At 36.8% G+C, this 27,263-nt stretch overlaps 1 long non-coding RNA gene across 2 annotated transcripts; it reads right to left on the reverse strand.

The window, feature by feature from the left end:
* Nucleotides 1-6,835: 6,835 nt before the first annotated feature.
* LOC141599909 (uncharacterized) lies at nt 6,836-9,996 on the reverse strand. Of its 2 annotated transcripts, none has more exons than XR_012524049.1 (3): nt 9,917-9,996; nt 9,159-9,247; nt 6,836-7,137 (listed from the first exon to the last, which is right to left on the reverse strand). It is a non-coding gene; the product is annotated as an uncharacterized LOC141599909 (long non-coding RNA). The 2 variants fall into 2 exon arrangements; XR_012524032.1 differs by having other exon boundaries at nt 6,836-7,377.
* Between the last annotated feature and the right edge of the window lie 17,267 nt (nt 9,997-27,263).

A 27,263-nucleotide genomic window follows, 5' to 3' on the forward strand; every position in this document is an offset into this window, starting at 1 on the left:
ACCTTGCAGCGTCTGCGGCTGCAAAGGAAGCTGTTTGGATTAGGCAATTCATGGAGGGGCTAGGAGTAGTCCATTCCGCCAAAGATCCGATCACTCTATATTGTGATAACAGTGGAGCTGTTTTTCAAGCCAAAGAGCCGAAGTCTAGTAACAAATCTAGACACATTGAAAGGAAATACCATGTAATTAGAGATTATGTGGAAAGGAAGGAAATTGACATTTGTAAGGTTGGGACAGATGATAATATTGCTGATCCTTTAACCAAGCCTTTATCAAAGGCTAAGCATGATGGTCATGTCGTCGCAATGGGATTGAGACGAGTACCAGATTTTCTTTAGATTATGGATATGTAATAATTGGATAGTGTATCTCTTATTATATATATGATAATCAGATTCATTGTTTTCGCATTCATTCTTTTATGAATCTTTTATTTAGCGTGACTAAATTTTTAAATACCTTGTTTATCTGAATAAGTTGTGGAGACAATGTTGAACACTATTCAAGTGAATAAGATGAACATTGTATTTTGTCCCTAGTCACTTAATGAGGTGACGTCTCGGAGTGACTAGATTGTAAGTTGATTGATGGTTGTTCAACACCATAAGGTCATACGTGATGACTAGTCGATTACATAGACAGAGTGTGTGACACTTTTCCGGACAGTGACCATTTAGAGAGTCCCTAAGTTCTATTATAGACGCCTGGCCGTGGCGGGGATCTCTGAGATGTTCTAATGAGTCGATTCTTTTGACTGGAGACTATTATCTGAGCAAGTGCAGTTTTCGAGTGACTTTGGTTTTTGTCCTAGGTCGTGCCGTGAAAGGAGGCCAAAAGGGCATTTACTAGGTCATGGTGATCTGTATTGTGCAATAGGATAGATAGGGCATATACCCGAATTCTCCAGCCACGTTGGGTAAACTATATCTCAAGGCCACTCGAGGAGTTAATGACTACAAATGCGTGGCCACGCTCGGAAGTAATATGTGAGAGATTTTTCCGGTCAGGTAGTCACACTCCTGATTGAGAAAACCACTCGCGATATGTTCATGTGCAAGTGCGACCTGAAAGACACCTTGCATTGAGTGCGAGATTAAAATGGACAAGAGAATTGGTAGCGCACACCTTGTGTCGGACAAGTGGGAGATTGTTGGAGTTAGTGTCCTCCAAAATAGTGCGTTTACATAATAAATCTCATTAAAGGAATATCATCAGATATTTAATTATTTGATCCTCATCAGTTGATTAACGTAAATCGATAACGGTTGGCTGACTAGATTTTGACGTTATTGTCGTGAGACGACGGTGATCAACTGACCCCTTTCGGTCACACCTAAAGGAACGAACCCCAATTGACAACTAATTAATTGTATGAGATACAATTTATTTAGTCCCTTGATTTATAGACTAAAAGGTTAGTCGATTATTTTTAGAAAGATTTCGAGTTGCGAACTCGAGGCACGGCAGTTATTATTTAATTATGCGATAATTGAATAATAAATTTTGGGAGACGGGTTTTAGTTAATTAATTCTTAATTCACTAAAATTGTACTAATTGATTAATGTGATTAATATTAGTACGTAAATAATATGTGTAGCGGTACACGTATATTTACGGAGTGATTTGGACGAAATTAATTATGGAAGTATTTAAACATGAAACGATGTTTAAAATAAAATTACACGTATTTGTGCGACAAATATAAGAACTGACATGGACCCGTAAATGGGCAAATGGACCGTGTAAATGAAGTTAGTGGATGAACATAGTCATTTCACCTTACTTTATATTCTTCCATAAGTTATCTTTTGTCATATGATCATTGTGCATGTCATAATGTTTTTAGACAAAAATTAAAACAAGTCCCGGTTTTCCTCCATATACACTCCAAATGTTTGCTCATTTTTACACTACTTCACTTGAACATTTGCATGTGTATATCTATCTTCTCTCTAAAAATAATAACCATCATTTTTACTAAGTTGTTAGTAAACTAAAAATAATAACTAAGATTGTTAGTATTATTTACATATTATCAAGGGTTTATTTTACAAGTATCTAGTTAGTATTTGTAAGATAATTTGTGGGTGTAGTTCTTGGGTGCAACTTGAAGGAGACTTTCTTTTTGAAGGTTTTTCAAGGAGGATCATCCATATCTTTTTAGCTCAAGAACAAACTAGAAATGTGATCTAGTTTGTGCCCATATTACCATAAAATCAATATAAGGAAATTGTTTTTCCTTAAACTTTCATTTTTATGCTTTTATATTTGCATGCATGTTACATAGATCACCAAAATGATAAATTATGAGATAATTTAATTTTTATTAGAGAGTCTACTATGGATCTATGATCTTTCAGTTTTAATATCTCGTTTTAATCTTATGGGATTTGTGTTAGATTGAAATCTATTTTTGTATATCTTTTGAAGAAATATTTTATTATATCTTGTTTACAAGTTATGATGGAATCTTTTAATAAGATAGATAATATTAGGTTTCCTATTCGAACACAATTTCCAATCTTTTAAAGATATTTTATATTTTACAAACATGGAAACTATCTTTGTTTCCTTACTTTATTCAGCCGAATTTTCGAAGGTAATATTGTATCTTTTTCGGTTTATATCTTCATGAAATATTAATCATATCTTTATCTTTTTAAACTTATTTTTTTGCCACGATATTTTGAAAAGATTATCTTACAATATTTTATATTATTGTTATTATTATTATTATTATTATTATTATTATTATTATTATTATTATTATTATTATTATTATTATTATTATTATTATTATTATTATTATTATTATTATTATTGTTATTATTATTGTTATTATTATTGTTGTTATTGTTATTGTTATTGTTATTGTTATTGTTATTGTTATTGTTATTGTTATTGTTATTGTTATTGTTATTGTTATTGTTATTGTTATTATTATTATTATTATTATTATTATTATTGTTATTTTTATTGTTATTTTTATTGTTATTCTTGTTATTATTATTGTTATTATTATTATTGTTATTGTTATTATTGTTTTTGTTATTGTTATTGTTATTGTTATTGTTGTTGTTGTTATTGTTGTTATTGTTATTGTTATTGTTGTTGTTGTTAATGTTATTGTTATTTTTATTGTTGTTATTGTTATTATTGTTATTGTTATTGTTATTGTTATTGTTATTGTTATTATTATTATTATTATTATTATTATTATTATTATTATTATTATTATTATTATTATTATTATTATTATTATTATTATTATTATTATTATTATTATTATTATTATTATTATTATTATTATTATTATTATTATTATTATTATTATTATTATTATTATTATTATTATTATTATTATTATTATTATTATTATTATTATTGTTATTGTTATTATTGTTATTAGGGTTTTTTTGGTAACTACTACCTTTGTACTACACTGTTTTAAGAACTACTACCAAAATAATTTTCGTTTAAAAACTACTACCAGTAAGTTTGATGTTTTTTAAAAACACTATCAAGTCTCATCCAAACCTTAATAAAACACAATTTCAGCCATTTATTTTTGAATTTCCATCTTAAGTTGTAACTTGTATCCCTTTAACACTACCAACACTACCGTTTGCCAATCATTTTGGGATACACTTTAACCTACCTTCATCTAATTCACTTATCTAAGGTAAAAAGTTGTTTAAACTTCATCAAAGTAACTCGTTAAAGAGATAAAATTTACTACTTAAGATGGAAATTCAAAAATAAATGGCTAAGATTGTGTTTTATTTGGTTTGGATGAAATTTGGTAGTGTTTTTAAAAAAAATCAAACTTAGTGGTAGTAGTTTTTAAATGAAAATTATATTGGTAGTAGTTCTTAAAACAGTGTAATACAAAGGTAGTAGCTATAAAAAAAAACCCTTGTTATTATTACCTGGGCTCCTTCCTGGTATCAGAGCCTTTAATAAGGTTCACTCATACTGTGTCTGCATACACTGTTTAAGTGTTGGTAAGGTGCTTGGTAAGCCCTGGTTTAATCCGTTGGTAAGCCGTGTCTAGGTGTTCCCGGTAGGGTGGTCCCACTGTTCCCATTTACATAGCGTCTGCATTCATTGGTAGGTTTAAACTTTATTCATGGCAAACTGGTTAAGAAAGGCGTTCCAAGTAGGAACAAGTAGAGATATGTCAACAGTTCAAAGTCATGAAATCAATGTTCCTGTTGATTTCTCAAATTGGGATATACCCAAAGAAAACCCAACTGAAATATACAAAATAGGATCATTTGATTTCAAAACTGCATTTTCAGTAAGAACTCATGAAGAAACTAGAAGTATCCATAATTCCACAGAAACTTTACATTTACTTTCTCATACTAGTATAAAAGAATATATTCAAAAGAAATATAGATTTATTCACTTGGCCTTGTTCGGGTTGCAGTCAAACCTTTAGTTCATAAGGGGGTTGATTGTCCTATATTCATGGCCTTAAGAGATAATAGGTTAAAAGCATACAAAGACTCTTTGCTTGCTGTTATTCAAACCAGTGTCTGTAATGGACCTGTATATTTCAACTGTTTTCCAGATTTTTCTGTTGATTTACAAGATCCATTAATTCAGGACTCTTTAATTCTTGATATTCATATTTTGGATAATAAATTCAAAGACTTTGCAAGAAATTTTGCAATTGTTTTAAAAATTTATTTAAAACTTATGACTTCCACAGTCAGTCCCAAGTTCATTCATGAACCTTCTTCAAAAGAAGAAACTATTTTCCTAGAAGTTCATTCAAAAGATAGCGGGACTAAGTCCTTAGTCACTACTGCCAAAAGTCTTCCCTGGAATAAGATTACCATTCCGGAAGAACTTCAAATTCCTAAATAACTACCTACTCCTAATATGATCAAAAAAGATCTTGATGAGATAATTGAAGATGATAAAAGGGTTATTATGAGATTCAATTCTTTTAGAGAAGGATCGTCATTTTCTTCCCCCGGTATATCTTCCTCAAAGAATCTTCCAAGAAAATCATTCTCTTATGTAGAATCTTCAGATATTCATTATAAGATAAATTTCAAATCTCCTTTACCTGAATATGACGCTACTTCTTCAAGTCCTCAGTCTCTGACTCCATCAGATTTTCAGTCTGTTAATACTATTACTCAAGAGTTTGAGATAAATAAAGATTTTCTTCGAAAAGATTTTGATTCTCCACAAAATAGTCAAAATAAATCTTGGTTTCTCTCTTTCAAAGAAGAATTTAAAGATCAAATACGTGAATATTGGTATGCTGATATGAAGCACCATGCTATCAATATTCCTTTCTTTACATGGTTTTCTTTCTACTGTCAAAAGAGAGGTATAGAGAACCCTTATAAATTATCTAATATTCAAGTTAATTCCAAATTATCACAAAATTGGAATATGATGGATGGTCGAATAGTTACTTCGGTTCATCCTCCTCCAACATCATTCAAATTTGATGCAGGTGGAAAAGAACTAGAAGCTGCCCCTTTTAAAATAGGTCGCTTTGATAAGCTTCAAGAATCTGTAATTGTTGAAGATATTATAAAGGTATATCAACAAAACAATTTTACAAATCAAATTCTTCAAACCATAGCAAATCAAACAGATCATATTTCTACTAAATTAGATTCTGTCAAACCAATAGAATTGACAAATTCCAATCAAAATCAAATTCCGCTTTCATTACCCAAATTTCCTAATGAAGTATCTTCACAACCACACTTCAAACCTCTAGGTTTTCCATACTCAATAATTCAAAAAATAGAAAGCTCTTCTAGCTCTTCAAAAGATATAAATTCTAAACAAAATTTGTCAAAAATTTCTTCAAAGATCAATGTCATTCAAAAAAACCAAATCGCTTCTGATTCAAATACCGAATCAGATGATCATATTGATCAAATTGAAAATCAATTCATAGAAAATCCTCAAATCAGAAAAATTAGAAACCCATGGAAAAATAATTCCACAAACAATTATTATCCTCGACCAACTCCTCCTGATATCCAATACGAAGAAAGATCCAAGTTCCAAGCTCATCAATATCATCCAGATACCATTCATGAATGGAATATCGATGGTAAATCAGAATATGAAATTCTTAATACCCTTCAAGAAATGGGTATGGCTATGGCCGCTTACAAAACTCGAGAGTCAAATTAACAAGTTGTTTTTGCAAAACTTAGTTCTAGTTTTACAGGGCAACTTAAAAATTGGTGGGATAATTCCTCATCTCTCCAAGATCAGTTAAATATTCTCAATCATACAATTCATGCTGAAGGAATTGATGGTAACTTAGTTAAAGTTACAGATTGTTGTACCTTTCTTCTTATTACCATAGGTATGTATTTCGTGGGAAATCCCCAAGAACAATTATCCGCTCATAAGATCGTTTTAACCAATCTTTGATGTCCTACCCTAAGTGATTATCGTTGGTATAAAGACATGTTCTTAACATATGTGTTAAGAAGATCAGATTGCAATTAGGCATTCTGGAAAGAAAAATTCATTTCTGGCCTCCCGAGTCTTTTTTCTCAAAGGATATTCAGAAAACTTAAAGAGGTGATTGGAACTGAGGCAGTCCCCTATAAGGCTATTCCATATGGCCAACTATTTGCCTTTGTTAAAAATGAAGGCCTTTCACTATGCGAAGAACTCAAACTTCAATCCAAATATAGCTCTGAAAGGAAACAATCCAGAAGAGAGCTGGGGTGTTTTTGTGAAGCCTTTGGCCTTGAAAAAAATTCAAGCTCCTTCCTCAAAACAACGCAAATATGCTACGAAATTCCATAAATATTTCAAAACTAAACATACTTCTTATCAAAACCCACCTCCTTATTACAAGAAACATAATAAGCACAAAAAACAAAAAACTTCTACATCTTCAAAACCTACAAAAATTATCTGCTACAAATGTGGTAAACCAGGTCATAAAGCAAATCGATGTTTCACTAAGAAGAAGATAAATGAATTATTTAATGATGATTCAGCGCTTTGTTCAAAACTATCACAACTTCTTCTTCGGTCTTCCTCATCTTCTTCTGAGGGGGAAGAGGACATCATGGAACTTCAAATTCTAAATTCTTCTGATTCTGAGTCTTATGATTCAGCATCTTCTTCACCTATTCAAATCATTAATGTCATCACAGAAGATAAAGAGTTTCTTTTTGATATCATTAACAAAGTTGATGATCCTGAAGTGAAAAAAGAGGCATTAATTCGTCTAAAATCTTTAGTCATCAAAGATAAAAATATGTCCACTTCTATTCCTACTACTGAACCATTTAGTATTTCCAAACTTTTCAACAAATATCCTGAAGCTTCGGTCAGAAGTAAAGCCTCATTAGACTTAACAGCTTCGCCTGTTAAGATAATGCAGCAAGAAATTAATTCCTTAAAGGTCCAAGTTAATGAAATTAAAAATTATTTGGAAAATCTTGAAATCAGAGATCTGGATATCCAATCAAGATTAACTGCTCTAGAAGCAATAAAAGAAGTTTCGAAGGGAAAATCTTCAGATAATTCTCTTGAGTTATCTTTATCAGAAACACTTCAAGAACGTCCTTTTAAGATTACATCATTAGAACCTACCTAATGAGGGTTTTATCAAAGCTATAATCAATTTTCAAAAATGGTATTCTATTATCACTTTCAAAGTTAAAGATTTTACAGTAAATCTTATAGCACTCATAGATAGTGGTGCTGATCAAAACTGTGTTAAGGATGGAATAATACCACCCAAATACTATGAGAAAACCAACACCAAGCTCTATGGAGCTAATAATAGTCCATTAAATATCAAACATAAAATTTCAAAAGCTAAAATCCTAAATGAAGATTACTGTTTTAAAAACTCCTTCACTGTTGTTAGAAACATCCAAGAAGATATCATTTTAGGAACTCCGTTCTTAACTCAAATCTATCCTTTTCATGTAGATGATAAGGGCCTTCATACAAATATTATGGGTAAAACCCTATTTTTCAAATTTTTATCTTCTATAACTCAGAAGAACATAACTCTTCTACAATCATCAACTATATATCAAAATATCGATTCTATTTATAAAAAAAGAAAATTAATTATGAATCTTAAAGAAGAAATTTCTTATGCCAGTATTGAAGAAAAACTTCAATCTCCAGCCATTCAAAAACAGATCTCAGATCTAGAAAATCTTTTTAAGAATAAGGTTTGAGCTGATACTCCCGACGCTTTCTGGGAAAGAAAGAAACACGTTGTTACCTTACCCTATATTAAAGATTTTTCTGAAAAATTTATTCCTACAAAAGCTCGCCCTATTAAAATGAATTCCAAACTCGTAGAAGTTTGTAAAAGGGAAATTCAAACTCTCCGAGACAAAAAACTTATTAGACCTTCCAAATCTCCTTGGAGCTGTGCAACATTTTATGTCATGAATAATGCTGAAAAGGAACGAGGAGTACCTCGTTTGGTCATTAATTATAAACCTTTAAATAAGGTTCTTCAATGGATTAGGTACCCAATACCTAATAAGAGAGATCTTCTTAAACGTCTTTTTGATGCAAAAGTATTTTCAAAATTCGACATGAAGTCAGGTTTCTGGCAAATACAAATTGCAGAACAAGATATATATAAGACAGCATTTGCTGTACCATTTGGTCATTACGAATGGAATGTAATGCCCTTTGGACTTAAAAAGGCTCCTTCAGAATTTCAACATATTATAAATGATATTCTGAACCCTTATTCAACATTTTCAATAGTTTATATTGATGAAATTTTAATTTTTTTCTCAAAGCATAGAACAACATTTCAAACATCTTCAAACATTTCTCTATATTACTGAGAAAAATGGGTTAGTTGTCTCTGCCCCAAAAATGAAACTTTTCCAAATCAAAATACGATTTTTGGGTCATGACATACATAAAGGCACAGTAAAACCTATAGCAAGAGCTATAGAATTTGCCGACAGATTTCCAGATATTCTCAAAGAAAAAACCCAACTTCAAAGATTTTTAGGATGTCTTAATTATGTGTCAGATTTCTTTCCTAATTTAAGACAAACATGTATACCCTTATTTCAAAGACTAAAAAAGAACCCTCCTGCATGGTCTGAGTCTCATACGAGTATAGTTAAGTATCTCAAAGAAAAGGTTAAGTCTTTACCATGTCTTGTCATACCACACCCTGATGCATTCATGATAGTCGAGACCGATGCTTCTGACATTGGTTTTGGAGGCATTCTAAAACAAAACCTACATAACGAAGTAAGTCTTGTTAGATTTCATTCAGGTGTCTGGACAGGACCACAAAAGAATTATTCAACTATTAAAAAAGAAATTTTGTCAATCGTTTTATGTATTTCAAAATTTCAAGTTGATCTTTACAACAAAAAATTCCTTTTAAGAAGTGATTGCAAATCTGCAAAAGAAGTTTTAGAAAAGGATGTTCAAAATATTATTTCAAAACAAATTTTCGCAAGATGGCAGGCTATACTGTCAGTTTTTAATTTTGACATTGAATATATCAAGGGAGATCAAAACTCTCTTCCAGATTTTCTGACTAGAGAATTTTTATAGGGAAAAAATGTCGAACTCAAACAAGAACAAGGGAAAGATTCAAAAAGGATGATATCAATCCTCAGATGATTATGAGATGGATATTCAGATATCCAAACCATCTACTTCAAATATTCAAACTTCAAACCAATTCATCCCACTAACATCAAACTTTCCTGCTTTACCCTACTCTCAAGCAGTCCAAAATCAAACAAAATTTACCAAAGCTCTAATACCAGGAAGGAGCCCAGGTACCAACAGAGTAGTAGAAATTAAAACAGTTGAAAGAAATGAGAACAATAAAAGTAGTTGATTTTAAAATAAACTTTGAAAATTACATGATTGAAAAATGAAAATAAAACTTACAATGAATATTGATTCAGAGATCTTTTGATTACAACTTATTTTTAGATTTTGTTGCTAGTTTGCTTAAGGCAATACTGCATTCTAAAAACTCGATGATTTTCTTGAATACTGAGGGGTTCCTTTTATAGTGGTTTCCTTTTGTACTGTTGAATATGCTTTTGAATTGTGTTGTTGAATTCTCATTTGCAGATGAATGATAACCGTTCTTTTGCGTTGGTGGAGGGACCACTTTCTCTGAAGAATCCAGTTGTCCATCATTGTTTGAAATTGCATGCCTTTTGTCTGGTATTGAAATATTGTCGACATCCTTCATACTTCTAGAAAGGTATGTTGACCAGTATATATGAATAGTAAAAGTCAATTTTGAATAGTACTATACGTATTTTTGTACATGCATTATACAGACTCAAAATACAAAATTTGTACAATCATATTGAAAAATTATACAGACTCAAAGGAAAAGACATGACATGATAATTGGCACAATTATTATTATTATTATTATTATTATTATTATTATTATTATTATTATTATTATTATTATTATTATTATTATTATTATTATTATTATTATTATTATTATTATTATTATTATTATTATTATTATTATTATTATTATTATTATTATTATTATTATTATTATTATTATTATTATTATTATTATTATTATTATTATTATTATTATTAATATTATTATTATTATTATTATTATTATTATTATTATTATTATTATTATTATTATTATTATTATTATTATTATTATTATTATTATTATTATTATTATTATTATTATTATTATTATTATTATTATTATTATTATTATTATTATTATTATTATTATTATTATTATTATTATTATTATTATTATTATTATTATTATTATTATTATTATTATAGTATCCATTCCGCCTCCTTTTTTTTTGTCATATGGGTCTTGGGAAAAAGGTCCACCATGAATATCAGAGGTACTGGATCCGGAGGATTCAGTTAGACCTGGCAAACAGATCAGGTCGTGTCGTGTTCGTGTTCGTGTCAATTTTAAACGGGTCACCACTACCCCAACCCTAACCCGACCCAATTACATAAACGGGTCATATGTCTCAACCTTAACCCAACCCATTTAATTTTTCTATAACCCAGCCCGACCTGTTTAACCCATTTATCTTTTAGCAGGTCATGTTTAACCCATTTATCTTTTAGCGGGTCATTTTTTACTTACTTAACCCGTTTAACCCAATAAACTAATTGAATAAACTAAACTTTATAAGCCTATTATCCCAAAAATGAGGAATGAAAATACTTAACTTTAAGTTATTTGGGTGGGTTATTGATTCAACCCAAATATATTACGACACTTTAAATAAGCGGGTTATTCGCGTCGGGTTCGTGTCAAAAGAGCTCAACCCTAACCCGACCTATTTAAGTTTCGTGTCGTGTCCGTGTCAACCCAATTACTTAAAGGGGTTATAACGTCTTGACCCTAACCCGCTAACTTCGTGTCGGGTTCGTGTCGTGTTTTCGGGTCGTGTCAATAATTACCACCTCTAGATTCAGTATTGTCTGAACTTTGAGATTTAATAGCGTCGATCAGCTATTTTCGAATAGCTGGGTCATTAAGCATTTCTTTGATTGTGTGATTGGTAAATTTTTGTTTTGAGTGGAGTTGTTTTTGAATTTTGGAATTTGATGAAGAAGTACCCTGATTAAATGCAAGGATACTCCATTCAACCTTTTTGCCAGTTTCAATAAATGTTTGAACATTTTCAGGAGAACATAGTTCTACCAGAAATTTGTTCCACCATTTAATTTTGAATTCTCTTACTAATGAAAGGGGATAAGGAGATGGAAGAATTTGTTGGAGTGTATAGCTCCAGCAAATAATCCACGGGATTTTGAATTCTGTATGAAATAATAATGGTTTGATAAATAATTCACCCTTTGTATTTGCAACAAAGGTTTCAAATCCTTTTTTACAAATTGGAGGGTAAATTTCTTGGTTTGGTCCAAAGTAGTACCACCAGTTGTAAAACCAAATACGAAAATTCTTTGGACAGGTTTTGTTGAATGTGATGAACCAGGAATGGTCAAAGTCCTTGAAAAGGAGTGCTCTTGACCATGCTAATCTATAGTCGGTATATGAATATGTTGGAGGAATAAATCTTTTTGAAAACTCTTTTTCGGCATGAGGTTCAATCCAGTCATCAGAAGAAATGACTTTATTGATAACTAGTTTTGAGTATAAAATGTTATTACTGGATTCTGACATCTCGTGTTTGATATCTGCAGAGCCAGAATCTACTAGTATGAATTCGTAAAATCTTTGGGTTTTATTTGTATTATCAGTAAACCAATGAAAGTTTTGAGGAAAGGTTTCGTAGTTGTTTTTCCTGATTTCTGTAACAGATGGGGTATGTTTGATTTTGGTAAGGCAGATGGGTTCTACTGCTTGTTTAATGAAATATCCAGAAGATTATTGTTATTATTATTGTTATTGTTGTTATTATTGTTATTATTATTGTTGTTATTATTGTTGTTGTTATTATTATTATTATTATTATTATTATTATTATTTTTTTATTATGAGATGCGCGCAGCTTTCATTAAAATAAAAGTAAAAGTTTACATGAAATTGGTGGGGAGCCGAGAGACAATCTGGGCTCCCACACCCTTAGCAATAGCAAAGCTAAGCCTAGTAAAAATGTAAGCGGCTACCCGAGCCCCCGCATCCTGAGATACCGAGAATTTCTGGATCCGCTTGATGATGATTATTATTATTATTATTATTATTATTATTATTATTATTATTATTATTATTATTATTATTATTATTATTATTATTATTATTATTATTATTATTATTATTATTATTATTATTATTATTATTATTATTATTATTATTATTATTATTATTATTATTATTATTATTATTATTATTATTATTATTATTATTATTATTATTATTATTATTATTATTATTATTATTACTATTATTACTATTATTACTATTATTACTATTATTACTATTATTACTATTACTATTATTACTATTATTACTGTTGTTGTTGTTGTTGTTGTTGTTGTTGTTGTTGTTGTTGTTGTTGTTGTTGTTGTTGTTGTTGTTGTTGTTGTTGTTGTTGTTGTTATTATTATTATTCCTAAACTATAGATCCCTCCATTACCTAATATAAATGCTACCTTCTCTCATCACTTTTTATTCTGTTGTTCACAACTACTACACACAAATATTTAGAGAGATAAAGGGAGATAGTGAGACAACTTTGCGAGACGACTTTTTCATCTTGCCTTAGATCTAAAGATTTTGAAGGATTTGTGGAGGAGCCTTATTAATTTCTTATTGCTTGAATATTTGAAGATTTGCTAAAAGATAGGAAACTACTCAATCTTATGCTATTTTATTATTGTTGTAAGACGGATTATATGTTGAGTTGAATTGGTGATAAGATGAATTATGTTGTCTTAAGACGATTTTTATTATTGCCTTGCTGGATAATTTGTCTTATGCCAAGTTCTTATTTTATGATAATTTGGTTATCTTACTGTGACTGTTACTATTGTTGGCTATTGTTGGAGTTGGGAGATTTTATTTGTCCTGAGATGAGATGAGTATTGTATAGGCCAGGCACATGGATGTGGAAGGGCCGTGGACCTGAGGAGGGACTGCGTGTCCGGACTATGTGTCCTTAAGACTGTGTGTCTTGGTGTGGAGTGTGTGTCCAGGAGTATCCAGACTGTGTGTCTGAGGCGGGACTGTGTGTCCATTGGACTGTGTGTCCATTGGACTGTGTGTCCTGGAGTATGACTGTGTGTCTAAAAGTGGAGTATGACAGTGTGTCTAGAAGTGGTTGTGTGCCGTGGTGTTATGTGGCACACGGTTGAGCCGTGTGTGACGATCTTGGTTGAGTTCTTGATTATGACGTTTTGCAGGTTATCGTATTGTTATTGTTGTTTAGTTATACTACTCAACCTCGTGGTTGACTGTGTATTCGTGAACACCTGTGATGAACCAAATATTGGGGAGCAGATATTGCAGGTCTTAAAGATTAGCTGACTTGGGGAGCTTACGGGAATGCGTGAGGATTGGCTAGTCGACCTAGAAGTCTAGATCACTTAGATTATCTATCACTTTATTTTATTTCCGCTACAGTTGTTTTAAAAACGTACTTTGTAATAATTATTTATCTCGTTGGGAATTTTTTAATAAAGTCTCTTGAGGCACTTCAATAATATATTGTCTTAAAGTACTTTGGTATTATTTGTCTTTTATACTTACTACCTCAGGCAACTGAGATGGTGACACCTTTATTTATTTAGGAATGTCTTGCTAAAGGCTCTTAAATAAATTGAGGTGTTACAGTCCATCTGTCATAATGTCCTTTGGCACCCCATGTAACCTCACTACATTCTTCCTATAGCCATTTGCCAACTGCACCTTACTCCACGTATCTTTCATTGGAATAAAATGAGCTGACTTAGTCAAACGATCAACGATCACCCATATCATGTTATTACCTTGCTAGCTCCTCGGTAAACCCACTATGAAATCTATGGAGATAGATTCCCACTTACACTCAGGCTTCTCAAGAGACTGAATCTTACCTTGTGGTCGTCACTGCTCCCCTTTAACTCTCTGACATGTCAAACACCTAGCCACAAACTCAGTTGTGTCCCTTTTCATCCCAGGCCACCAAAAAGTCTTCTTTAAATTCCTATAAAGCTTGTCACCACCCGGACGCACTGAATACGGAGTGCAATGAGCCTCTGTCGTGATTGTCTTTCTCAACTCTCCATCCTTAGGCACACACCATCTCCCATCAAACCGAACACTCCCATCAGAATGAATAGAGACACTATCCCTTTCTCTACTCCAGCCCTCCACCCCTGGATCTTAGAATTAAGAGCCCGCTTCCTGCGAATATCATCATAAAGATCCGGTTCCACTGTCAAGTCTGCCCTAGCATCTCCTTTTTGAATCACATGTATCCCCATCTTACCTACCTCATCTCTCAACCTCATCAAAGACATAGTTGTGCATAGAGAATGCACACTCTTCCTACTCAACGCATCAGCAACCATGTTTGCTTTCCCTTCATGGTATATGATATCCATGTCATAATCCCCGATAAGCTCCACCCACCTCCTCAGTCTCATGTTCAGCTCCTTTTGAATAAAGACATACTTTAAACTCTTGTGATTGGAAAACACCTTAAAGGTTTCCCCATAAAGATAGTGCCTCCAAATCTTGAAAGCAAACACAACTGCACCCAACTCTAGATCATGCGTCGAATAGTTCTCCTCATAAGGCTTTAGTTGCCTAGAAGCATAGGCAATGACTTTCCCGTTCTGCATCAACACACAACCCAACCAGTTTATTGAAGCATCTGTATACACCTCAAAATTCTCACTCCCCTCAGGTAAAGCTAAAACTGGAGCCGTGGTCAAACGCTTCTTTAATGTTTGGAACGCCGTCTCACAACTTTCATCCCAACGAAACATGTTCTCTTTCCTCATCAACGCAGTCATAGGCCTGGCCGTCTTCAAAAAGTCTTTCACGAACCGTCGATAGTACCCTGCCAAACCCAAGAAACTTCTGATCTCGGCCACATTCTTTGGTGCTTTCCCACTTCTCAATCTTGCTAGGATCAACAGATACACCCTCTTTAGAAATCACATGACCCGAAAAAGTTACTTTCTCTAACCAGAACTCAGACTTAGACAACTTTGCATACAGCTGGTTGTCGCACAGAGTTTGCAACACCAACCTCAAATGCTCCTCGTGCTCCTCCTTAGTCTTGGAATAGACTAAGATGTCATCTATAAACATCACCAAAAAATTGATCCAAGAACTGACTGAAAACCCGGTTCATCAAATCCATAAACACTGCCGGCGCATTAGATAACCCAAACGGCATCACCACATACTCATAATGACCATACCTCGATCGAAAAGCTGTCTTTGGTATGTCTTCATCCCGAATCCTCACCTGATGGTACCCCGATCTCAAATCAATCTTTGAAAAGACTCCGACCCCACTCTACTGGTCAAAAAGATCATCTATCTTTGGTAAAGGATACTTGTTCTTCACTGTAACACTGTTCCGCTCCATATAGTCGATACATAACCTCAAGCTCCCATATTTCTTCTTCACAAACAAAACCGGTGTTCCTCACGGCGATACACTAGATCTAATGTACCCTTTGTCCACTAAATCATTTAACTGTTTCTTCAGCTCCTCCAACTCCTTAGGACCCATGCGGTACGGGGCCATATAGATTGGTCTCATCCCCGGTTTCAACTCCACACTAAAATCTATCTCTCTCTTTGGTGGTAAACCCGGTATCTCCTCTGAAAAAACATCTGGAAACTCTCCCACCACTGGTATCTCATCTGCTGTCGACTCTACCATACTATAATCTTTCACATGGAATAGAATCAAAGGACACCCCTTCCTCAAGTAAGACTTCAATGTCACCACTGCAATCACTTTGATTATGGGTTTGACAACAAACCCACGATAAGACACACTAACTCCCTTAGGACCTCTCAAAGAAACTTTCTTTTAGTGACAATCTATTCTAGCCTTGTACTTACCCAATCAATCCATCCCAACTATCATCTCAAAACCATCCATAGGAAATTCTAACAAATCCACTGGAAGATCAACCTGCCCAACTATCATGGATACCCCCTTATATAACCTTCCACATGACACTAACTCACCCGACGGTATAAAAAACTTCATCTTTTATAGACTCAAACTCTCTCAAACCCATAGACTTAGTATGACACGGCGATACAAAAGAGTGCGACGCCCCAGAATCAAACAAAACAAAGGTAGAAATGTCGATATCAAGAAAGGTACCGGTGATCACGTGTGCATTATCCTCAGCAGCTTGCTTGTCCATCATGAACAGTTTGCCACTGGTCTTTTGTCCACCCCCTTATACTGTACTAGCTAATGTATAAGGCTTGGCAGCTGACGATTTCTGATAAGAATTACCGCCATTGCGGTTGAACCCACCGTTGTTGTTACTCTGCCCTCCTTGATTACTCCATGACCCAGTTGGTCGGTTGCTAGCATAGCTCTATGTCGGACCCTGCGAAAAGCTCCCCTGTGATGGCCTCTGAAAACCTCTTCCCCCTGCACTAGTACACTCATGCCTCTTGTGGCCCATACCGCCACAGTTAAAACATGAGATACCCCAGCTGCTACTACTACCGCAACCACGCCCATAGGAAGATCCTCCAGTAGAGCCCGATCCCGAAAATTAAGCCCTTGCCTGGTTGTGATTACACCTCTTGTAACTAGACTGACCACCACCTTCACTCCCAGCCTTTCTCTTTTCCGGACCCCTCTCTTTGTTTTCCATGGCCATTTCGACCAACTTCTCAGCTCGTCCTGCTCTCTCATAAACTTCCTTAACATCTGTAAGAACCCCAACCGGTAGCTTCTCCATGATCTGATAAGTCAACCCATTCTCAAACCAAAGTGTTAAGTTCTCCTGATTCAACCCTATATCGTCGGCATATCTCAATTTCTCGTTGAACTTATGATGATACTCCGCCACTGTCATATCTAAGGTCATCTTGAAAGAATCGAACTCCTCCTATCCTCCCGCAACTTGCTGCGAACATGCTCCGAAACAAACTCCTTCCTCATAGCTCTTTTAAACTCGGTCCATGGAATAGCAGACTTACCCTGCCTTAAACTCTTTGGGACAATGAACCACCCCAAGGATGTTTTCCAACTCACGGTGCCAGTTATCGAGCAAAATCGGCGCACCTGTATCCATATAGTTTGTTGGGTTGAAGCGGGATATCGTAGTGCTCATCTTGGCAAAGTCTATCCCGGCATCCTTATCTTTCCCAAAACTCTTAAGAGCTTTGATAAGCGCATCCTGATGCTCAAGTATCTTGGAAATCTCATCAACACTCATCTCCTGAGCCCTAGCCTACATAGCTAACCTGTTTGGCGACATATCTTTGAGCTATAAGAAGAGAGATAAACGTAAGCACATAGCCTACGGCTCAAAGAAAATATGACCCGCACAGAATCTACTCGATTGAGTAACCACACATACTCGATCGAGTAGAGGTCACTCGATCGAGTTATCCACTTACTCGATCGAGTACCCTAACTCCAGAACCTGACCAGATCTGACATATAACACACTCGATCGAGTACTCCCCTTACTCGATCGAGTTGCACAAAACAGCAGCTACTGCCAAACGTATACACATACCCACTCGATCGAGCTGAGCCCACTCGATCGAGTTACCCCCACTCGACCGAGTCATGCTGACGATTCTAACTACCTGCATGCCTTTAACTTTATAACTTTTCGTAACAATAAAACATACGTATACAACAACTCCTATTCACATGTTACTACTATCACCAACAACATTATTATCCACTTTATCACATAATCATGCTCAAACCACTACTCACATTATCATGAAACAATTACTTCTCATCCTTTCCTCCACATCCTCAATTCAACCACATATCCATCAAACATATTCATATGAACAATAGTAAATACATAGCGATCCCCATGACATCGCATAGTGATCGGTTCAAAGTTTTAGGGCGAGTTCGGGACTTTAGGACGTCTCCCTAGTCTTTGCATTAGCTCCTAACAACTCCTACCCGAGTTCATTTTAGTTTGACTCTCTAAGTTCATTAGGTTCATTAGTTACAGGTTCCAAAATCGTCACTCTGATACCACTTTGTAACACCCCCATACACCCTGGTGACTTACTAAGACCACCTAATGTATGAGAACTCTACTATCTCGGTTGCTCGAGGTAAAGTATAACAAATAGACCATCAAAGAACGTACTTTGAGTAAATAGTTAAAGTGATTACTGTTTTGGGTGTATTTTGCGCAAGGCGAAATCAGGTCAGGATAGAGTCGTGTGCGCTTAACTAGCTCTAAGTGGCCTGTTGGTCAGGTCGTCAGGGTTAAAATATATAGCTATAAGTATAATAACAACAACAATAATGAGATACAGAATTTTGTACGTGGAATACCCTTAAATGGGAAAAAACCACGGGCACCAAGCCAGGAGAGGATTTCACTATGTAATTGGGAGCATAATTATATGATAACGACAATGTTTATATTTCTCTAAGTATTGTGTATGTGGATGTATGCTTCTTCTTGTGTAGACGATGTGTTGCAAATGTCTTCAAAGTATTCCTTATATAAGCTTCACTTGAATGGCTGCCTGATGCTAGAATTAATGCGGATTATTCTCCATAATTATCCATAATAATTGTCAATATTTCTCCCTTAGTTACTGCATTTACTGCGAGATCTTTTCATTCAATGTTGCGCATATATTCCGTTTATAATATGAGCTCCTGGTCTGATATCGTCCTGATAGTTTGACCGTTATCCTCTACATGGCCTGGCGCCTATCTTCATGTGTCCTGATACCCTGACACCCTGACGGCCTGATAGTCAGGTCAAGATGAGATACTGATCAGGGACGTCTGCGAATTTCCAGGCCTAACAATAGCCCCTTATCTCCTTATTTTCAGCGTGTCAGGATGAAAAAATGAGGAGATAACCTTATTCTCAGAAAGATTACCCAACGGTTAAGTTATGCCTAGTCAGTTCCTGTAACGGCTATTTTACTGCAGTTTATGACGCGTGTAGGCTTTACTGCAACTTCCTTAATGATTATCCATCTCTTTTGCGGTTGAAACCCTAATTTACACCACTATAAAGACCTGCTTGCTTCATTGAGTTAAACTTCACCAAAGTAATCTTTCTTATTCTTCCCTTAATAATCTTTCTCTCTAGTTTCCTTAATTCCCAATTGTTCAATCTTCAATTAATCTTCATAATTCTTTCAACAATGGCCGCAAAAAAGAAGTCTACCAGGGCAGAGACTCCTGCAACCCCTCCTTCCCAGAATCCAGAGGGAACTTCTTCCGAGAATTTGCCTTCTTCTTCTGCTGCTCAACCTTCCACGATCAGCAAGGCGAGTGATTCTCCATTGAAGATGATCTCAATATTTCATGGTGATTTCCAGTTCAAGCCTACAAAGGCTTTGAAGGATGACCAGTCTCTTGAAAATCGTTTGAAGCCTGAGTTTGAGATGGTGTTGAAGGATAAGGGGATCATCCCTGCCGATGCTGAAGTCTGGATCCCTGAGAATTCTCCTATCAGGGCCGAGTGGGCTTGTCCTGGTTGGTTCTGCATTCATGACTGGGCTTTCAGGGCAGGTTGTAAGCTTCCTTCTTCTCCTCTTATGGTTGAGGTTATTAAGGAGATTGGCGTTCCATCTTATCAGCTGATGCCTATGGTGTGGAAGGTTGTATGTTCCATTGAGTACCTCTGTAAAAAGCACAATATTTCTTTTTCCCTTGACGATCTTAAGGCTTGTTATGCTGTCAAAACCAATAGTCCTGGACGTATAAGTTTTAAGGCTAGGGCTTCTACTACTCCTCTTTTGAGCAATCTGGATAGCGGCCATGATAAAGGCTGGGCTGCTGGGTACATGTTTGTCAGGACCAATTCTGTGGGTCCTGACCTGGCATATTTAAATCATGAAGCCTGCGTTGCTGGTGAGTTTCTTAGTTTTTCTTCTGTCCTGCATGTTTTACTTGTTAGTGAAAAATAAAATGAAATTCATGCCTGAGTTATACCTTTTATGCGTGCAGTTGATGATTGGGTTACTGAGACTGAGTATCCCACTGCCAATATTTCTGCTTTCCCACTGCCACCTTCCTTGTTGCTTGAAGGCTGATGGTGCTGCAGGGTGGCTAAATCTTCTGGGGCTGTTAGTGCCACTACCTCAGGCAGTAAGTCTATCTTGACTTCTTTTTTTCTTCTTGCTTTGGCTTCCTGGTGATGTTTAGTTTATATTGCTAATATAGTGTTTTGTGTTGTAGCCACTAGGTCATCTACTCGCCTTGCCAGATTTGGTATGGCTGACCTTTCAGCCAAGCTGGCTAAGATCAAGGAGGAAGGTTCCCAGGGAAGCGGAGATGTTGAACCTGTTATAGATTTGACTGAACAGCCTGATGCTCCTAAGGTCACTGCTGTACCTGCTGCCCCTGCTAAAACAAGTTCAGCACCCCAAAAAAGGAAAATTGAAGATGTTGACATTTCTGCCCCAGTCAGGGAAGTGAAGGCCAGGGTGGACAATATGGAGGCTGCCAGGGTGAAAATCAGGGATTATGTTGCTTCCAGATCAGATGTCATGCTCACCCTTGACCTTGTTGAGACTGCTACTCAGGCGGTTGCTTCAGTGGATCATTCAGTCAGCCTCTTGGCAGGTGCCTTGGCTGCTGTAAGGGAGGTAGGCTGGAACAATTTTTATGTGTGTTTTGTTTGGGTAGTTTTTATTATTGGGGTATATTATTCATACTCTTCTTCCTGGTTTTGATCAGGGTGCTGTGACCTGTCTCCATAACGCCTATCAGGCTACTTCTTTGGTAGCCAGGATTGATCTGATGAGATCAGATTATGATAGGCTGAAGTCTGAGTTGGATTTTGCACGAGCTGACCTGGCTGCTAAAGCTGCTGACTTGGTGAGGGCGCAGGCTGAGAGAGATGCTGCTAAGGCTGAGGCAGATTCAAGTAAGCAGCCTTTGCAGGAAGCTTTGGACAGAAATGAGGAGCTCACCCAGGAGAGGGATGACCTGCAGTTCAAGTTAGATGATGCTTCCCTCTATTTCTATATTAAGGGGAGGGCTGCTGCTATGTCAGAGCCTGTCGAGGCCTGGTCGAAATGGTACCCTGAAGCTGAGATGGCTTTTGCTGCTTCAAAGTATCCTGACCTGCATAATATGGGAAATGAACAAGAGGTGGACTCTCCAGGGGAGCAGGACGTTGATGTTGATCTGGCCAAGGGTGGAAGTAGTGGTACTGTTTCTAAGGAGAAGCAGTAATTTGATTTTTTAGTTGGTATTTGGCCCATCCAGGGGGGATGTCCCTGGACGAACAAATTTTCTTTTTTCTGTCTTTATCCGGGTCAGGGAGACTATCCCTGGCCTTTATGAATATTTTGGTGCCTTTGCCCGAGGGGGTAAGGGCTTTATTAATGTAGGCATGGTGGCCTTTTTTGGCTGATTTTGCTTTTGACTTTGCTTGGGTCTGTGAGTTTCATCCTGTTGGGCCTGTTTAGACATCCTGCACATCATTTTTGTTTTATCTTGTTATTTCATGAGTAATTCAACCAAGTATAGTTTTTTGCTATAATGGTTGAAGGGGTGGGAAAACCGGCCTGTCAGGAGGGCTTATGTCCCCTGCCTAGCTGGAGGGCTTGGAATTCGGCCTGTCAGGAGGGCATTTAGACTAAGTGGTTGGAAGAGAACACCCTTGCACCTATCTTGCTGCGTCCAGCCGGTTGTAATATGTGGCAGTAAACCTAGTCAGGTCAGGCAATTATTTCATACCTGATTGGTCCTGACATTTACTGTATCTGGTGGTGGTTACCAACTCACCAGGCACAGTCAAGTGCAAAATTTTGTTTCAGAAATATATAGTAGAGTAGCCCTCAATCCTGAATATTTATGCATATAATCATTTATCAAGTATAATTGTTCAGGATTCAAGAAGTAAAATAAATGGGTTAGTTGAATATATAGATATGAGTTGCATACAAAGCATGTAAAACACGTAGTTTCTCAGGTAGCATGTCAGGTTGAGTAGTGATTGAATTTATACCTGATTGTGGCCTGATCTGATCTTTACTTATGGAATAATTTCAAATGGGTTACATTCCAGGATCTGAGGATCATCTCTCCTTCTAGTGTTTGGAGCCTGTACGCTCCTTGTCCAACAATTGAGTCAATTAGGTAAGGGCCTTCCCATGTGGGGGCCAACTTGCCTGCTGATTTTTCTTTTTTATTTGGAAAAACTTTTCGTAAAACGAGGTCTCCTTCTTTAAAGACTCTGATTTTGACGTTTTTGTTGTAAGTCCTGGCAACTTCTTGTTGGTATGATGCCATCCTGATCTTGGCAGCGTCTCTTAACTCTTCTATTAGAACCAGGTTATCTTGCATTAGGTCTCTATTTGCCTCAACGTTATTCAGGCTGTATCTAGATGTTGGTACACGTACTTCTGCGGGAATGATAGCTTCACAACTGTACACCAGGGAGTAAGGTGTTTGGCCTGTTGATGTCTTTGGAGTTGTCCTGTCTGCCCATAGCACTAATGGAAGTTCTTCAGCCCATCTGCCTCGTCTTCTTTTTAGCTTCTTTTTTAGGCGGCTTATGACTACCTTATTGCTTGATTCAGCCTGGCCATTGGCTTTTGCATATCCAAGGGTTGACATTACCAGGTTGATATTCCATTCTTGGCAAAATGCTTGGGTCCTTTTCCCCACAAATTGAGTTCCATTATGACATACTATTTCTGATGGGACTCCATATCTGCAAATGATGTTTGTCCTGATGAAGGATATTACTTCTTTTTCAGTTACTTGCCTGAAAGAGTAAGCCTCAATCCATTTGGAGAAGTAATCAGTCATAACCAACATGAATACTTTTTGTCCTGGAGCTACGGGCAGTTTTCCCACAATATCCATGCCCCACTTTATGAACGGCCAGGGTGCGGAAATTGAATGGAGGAGTTCAGATGGCTGATGTATGATTGGTGCATGAATTTGGCAGGCTTCACATTTCGAAGAGTATTCCAGGCAGTCAGCCCTTAGTGTAGGCCAGTAGTAGCCTGTCCTGAGAACTTTACTTGCCAGGCTCTTTCCTCCTTTGTGGTTGCCACAGTGTCCATCGTGTATTTCTTGAAGTACTAGTTTGGCTAAATCTTCAACTGCACGCATAAAAGGTATAACTCAGGCTGATGGTGCTGCAGGGTGGCTAAATCTTCTGGGGCTGTTAGTGCCACTACCTCAGGCAGTAAGTCTATCTTGACTTCTTTTTTTCTTCTTGCTTTGGCTTCCTGGTGATGTTTAGTTTATATTGCTAATATAGTGTTTTGTGTTGTAGCCACTAGGTCATCTACTCGCCTTGCCAGATTTGGTATGGCTGACCTTTCAGCCAAGCTGGCTAAGATCAAGGAGGAAGGTTCCCAGGGAAGCGGAGATGTTGAACCTGTTATAGATTTGACTGAACAGCCTGATGCTCCTAAGGTCACTGCTGTACCTGCTGCCCCTGCTAAAACAAGTTCAGCACCCCAAAAAAGGAAAATTGAAGATGTTGACATTTCTGCCCCAGTCAGGGAAGTGAAGGCCAGGGTGGACAATATGGAGGCTGCCAGGGTGAAAATCAGGGATTATGTTGCTTCCAGATCAGATGTCATGCTCACCCTTGACCTTGTTGAGACTGCTACTCAGGCGGTTGCTTCAGTGGATCATTCAGTCAGCCTCTTGGCAGGTGCCTTGGCTGCTGTAAGGGAGGTAGGCTGGAACAATTTTTATGTGTGTTTTGTTTGGGTAGTTTTTATTATTGGGGTATATTATTCATACTCTTCTTCCTGGTTTTGATCAGGGTGCTGTGACCTGTCTCCATAACGCCTATCAGGCTACTTCTTTGGTAGCCAGGATTGATCTGATGAGATCAGATTATGATAGGCTGAAGTCTGAGTTGGATTTTGCACGAGCTGACCTGGCTGCTAAAGCTGCTGACTTGGTGAGGGCGCAGGCTGAGAGAGATGCTGCTAAGGCTGAGGCAGATTCAAGTAAGCAGCCTTTGCAGGAAGCTTTGGACAGAAATGAGGAGCTCACCCAGGAGAGGGATGACCTGCAGTTCAAGTTAGATGATGCTTCCCTCTATTTCTATATTAAGGGGAGGGCTGCTGCTATGTCAGAGCCTGTCGAGGCCTGGTCGAAATGGTACCCTGAAGCTGAGATGGCTTTTGCTGCTTCAAAGTATCCTGACCTGCATAATATGGGAAATGAACAAGAGGTGGACTCTCCAGGGGAGCGGGACGTTGATGTTGATCGGCCAAGGGGAAGTAGTGGTACTGTTTCTAAGGAGAAGCAGTAATTTGATTTTTTAGTTGGTATTTGGCCCATCCAGGGGGGATGTCCCTGGACGAACAAATTTTCTTTTTTCTGTCTTTATCCGGGTCAGGGAGACTATCCCTGGCCTTTATGAATATTTTGGTGCCTTTGCCCGAGGGGGTAAGGGCTTTATTAATGTAGGCATGGTGGCCTTTTTTGGCTGATTTTGCTTTTGACTTTGCTTGGGTCTGTGAGTTTCATCCTGTTGGGCCTGTTTAGACATCCTGCACATCATTTTTGTTTTATCTTGTTATTTCATGAGTAATTCAACCAAGTATAGTTTTTTGCTATAATGGTTGAAGGGGTGGGAAAACCGGCCTGTCGGGAGGGCTTATGTCCCCGCCTAGCCGGAGGGCTTGGAATTCGGCCCGTCGGGAGGGCATTTAGACTAAGTGGTTGGAAGAGAACACCCTTGCACCTATCTTGCTGCGTCCAGCCGGTTGTAATATGTGGCAGTAAACCTAGTCAGGTCAGGCAATTATTTCATACCTGATTGGTCCTGACATTTACTGTATCTGGTGGTGGTTACCAACTCACCAGGCACAGTCAAGTGCAAAATTTTGTTTCAGAAATATATAGTAGAGTAGCCCTCAATCCTGAATATTTATGCATATAATCATTTATCAAGTATAATTGTTCAGGATTCAAGAAGTAAAATAAATGGGTTAGTTGAATATATAGATATGAGTTGCATACAAAGCATGTAAAACACGTAGTTTCTCAGGTAGCATGTCGGGTTGAGTAGTGATTGAATTTATACCGATTGTGGCCGATCCGATCTTTACTTATGGAATAATTTCAAATGGGTTACATTCCAGGATCTGAGGATCATCTCTCCTTCTAGTGTTTGGAGCCTGTACGCTCCTTGTCCAACAATTGAGTCAATTAGGTAAGGGCCTTCCCATGTGGGGGCCAACTTGCCTGCTGATTTTTCTTTTTTATTTGGAAAAACTTTTCGTAAAACGAGGTCTCCTTCTTTAAAGACTCTGATTTTGACGTTTTTGTTGTAAGTCCTGGCAACTTCTTGTTGGTATGATGCCATCCTGATCTTGGCAGCGTCTCTTAACTCTTCTATTAGAACCAGGTTATCTTGCATTAGGTCTCTATTTGCCTCAACGTTATTCAGGCTGTATCTAGATGTTGGTACACGTATTTCATGGGAATGATAGCTTCACAACCGTACACCAGGGAGTAAGGTGTTTGGCCTGTTGATGTCTTTGGAGTTGTCCTGTCTGCCCATAGCACTAATGGAAGTTCTTGACCCATCTCCGCCTCGCTCTCTTTTTTTAGCTTCTTTTTTAGGCGGCTTATGACTACCTTATTGCTTGATTCACCGGCCATTGGCTTTTGCATATCCAAGGGTTGACATTACCAGGTTGATATTCCATTCTTGGCAAAATGCTTGGGTCCTTTTCCCCACAAATTGAGTTCCATTATGACATACTATTTCTGATGGGACTCCATATCTGCAAATGATGTTTGTCCTGATGAAGGATATTACTTCTTTTTCAGTTACTTGCCTGAAAGAGTAAGCCTCAATCCATTTGGAGAAGTAATCATATAACCAACATGAATACTTTTTGTCCGGAGCTACGGGCGGTTTTCCACAATATCCATGCCCCATTTTATGAACGGCCGGGGTGCGGAAATTGAATGGAGGAGTTCGGATGGGCGATGTATGATTGGTGCATGAATTTGGCAGGCTTCACATTTCGAAGAGTATTCCAGGCAGTCAGCCCTTAGTGTAGGCCAGTAGTAGCCTGTCCTGAGAACTTTACTTGCCAGGCTCTTTCCTCCTTTGTGGTTGCCACAGTGTCCATCGTGTATTTCTTGAAGTACTAGTTTGGCTTCGTCAGGCTCCAAGCATCTCAGGTAGGGTCCAGCCTCCGATCTCTTGAACAAAGTGTTACTGATGATAGCATAAGTTGAAGCTCTAATTTTAAAGGCCCTTGCCTCATGTCTGCCCTAAGGCAGTATTCCTCGGAGAAACCAATCATAATATGGTTTAGTCCAAGAGTTATTATCCTGATTGACAGGATTGACTTGTTCGGCTCATTTGATGGTCGGCTCTAATAAATGAACAATTGGTATTTTGTCGAAGACTGTAGGGGTAAAATTTGAACCTAGGTGGCCAAAGCATCACCGGGTGTTCGTGTCTCTTGATATTTGATCTATGTCAAATAAAGCAAATTTAGCGGTAAGGTTTTTTGTATATTCTAAATACGAAATCATTTTTGCATCCTTAGCCATATAAATTCCCTTTATTTGATTAGCAATTAGGAGTGAATCAGTTTTTATCTTTAGGTTTTGAACACCGAGGTCTAGACATACCTTTAAGCCTG

Source organism: Silene latifolia, chromosome 1 (genome assembly GCF_048544455.1).
Source record: "Silene latifolia isolate original U9 population chromosome 1, ASM4854445v1, whole genome shotgun sequence".
NCBI lineage: Eukaryota > Viridiplantae > Streptophyta > Magnoliopsida > Caryophyllales > Caryophyllaceae > Silene > Silene latifolia.